General features: G+C 32.8%; 1 long non-coding RNA gene across 1 annotated transcript; it reads right to left on the reverse strand.

Annotated features, from left to right (window-relative positions):
- Nucleotides 1-692: 692 nt before the first annotated feature.
- On the reverse strand, nucleotides 693-1,737 carry LOC107580458 (uncharacterized). The gene is made up of 3 exons (XR_001608644.1): nucleotides 1,704-1,737; nucleotides 1,320-1,496; nucleotides 693-796 (listed from the first exon to the last, which is right to left on the reverse strand). It is a non-coding gene; the product is annotated as an uncharacterized lncRNA (long non-coding RNA).

Here is a 1,737-nt window from a genome sequence, read left to right on the forward strand (position 1 = left end):
CTGCTTTTGACATTTTTGCAATAAATAAATGATTGTAATTGCATTCATCTGTCTGTCATGTTTTCTTATACTGTACAGAAATGTTTAGGTTTATAGGTTGGAGTGGAATTAGCGACTATAAAAATATTTTAATGCTATATTGTTACTAAAATTGTTATTTTCCTGCTTATTTCGGTCATTTGCGTTTTATATTCCCTTTATGGGTAGGTTAAGGTTTGGGGGTAGTTTAAGGGGTAAAAATCTAAATTCCGTATTAATAAAATTATAAAAATGCATATTCGCTATAAAATGGGTAGGTTAAGGGGTCTAAAAATCTAAATCGCTTATTGATAAAATGATAAAAATGCATTGATACTAATATCTTGATATAAAAGATACGTAAATATTTTTACGATTTGTACGTTTTAAACGTTGAAATACGTATAAAAGTGTACGTTTTGTGCTTGTAAATGTTACGTATTAATACCTACGTATAAACATGAGACCAGGCTGCAGTGTCACAATATACATTCATTAACTAATCATCACAACCTACAACTTAAACTACAAGATTACATCATGATGTGTTTATATGATATATATGGTGAAGCGTGTTCATACTTACTTAAACACCTAATCTTCCCTCTCCATTCTCCTTGCTCACAGGTCAAGTATTTGGAGAAAGATTGACGCAGATCCAAAGTGAATTTATTAAAGCAGCTGTATTCAACTCTCTCCCCTGTATTGTATTCCTTTCTTGTTATTTCTATTGTATCTGCATCGTTCACGTCTGGTGGTGGTCCACATTTCTCTGAGACTGTCATCAAGAAAATGTGGCATTAGTAAATTTTAATATTAGTCAGATTACCTTTTTTTCTGCAGAATTAGACCAAGTCAAGAGAATCTTGCGTGCGCATTTATGTGCCAATTGGCGCACATATTATAATATGAGCAAAAGTGATGCTTGTGTTGCATTGTCTTTCCAGAATTTCATTGTATGGCTCAATGCACTTGTTTCTCAGAATTTCTTTGTTGTTGTACAAATAGGTCTCATTCAGCAGCATCAATACATTTTCATTTGATTTGTGACATTCTTCTAATAGAACAAGTGCAAAATGAAAAAATGTACAAATGTATTGACTGTATGTAAAATATGCCAAAAAAATTATGAAAATTAAGAAAATATATGTGAGACTGAGTGGATTCAGATTCATTCTTTTAAATTTAGCTTGCTAATATCTTTGGATAAATTCAGGTTTGTTCATGCTTCAGGTTTGTTCATCATAAAATAGCATCATCTATTTTTGCAAAATTTGTAGCATTTAATAGCAGAAACATACCAGTGCATTGCTGACGTAAGCCTATCCACTGGCCCCGGTAATCACAGGTGATTTCAAAAGGCTCCTCTGGTTCAAATCCAGGATGACATTTAAATGTTATTCTTGAATTGACTCCATATTTTTGTCTCTGACCTCGAACAATATCTGCATTTGGGATGTTAGGTGCTGCACACATTTCTGTAAAACATCCATCATACTAATTACAATTCATCAATGCACAGATACATAATAATTTGATTGGATACTGCAAAAATTATTGTTTCACGACATTCAATGGAATTAGAGGCAACATGTCAATAAACTGTACCATACCACCAAATCAACAATCTTAAAATGTATATTATGTTAGTAGCAAAGATTTTAATACTCCACCGCAGAACATACCAGCACACAGTGGTTTTGGTGTCCATCCGTCTCG

This window comes from Sinocyclocheilus grahami, unplaced genomic scaffold, assembly GCF_001515645.1.
Source record: "Sinocyclocheilus grahami isolate Dianchi unplaced genomic scaffold, SAMN03320097.WGS_v1.1 scaffold33818.1, whole genome shotgun sequence".
NCBI classification, from domain to species: domain Eukaryota; kingdom Metazoa; phylum Chordata; class Actinopteri; order Cypriniformes; family Cyprinidae; genus Sinocyclocheilus; species Sinocyclocheilus grahami.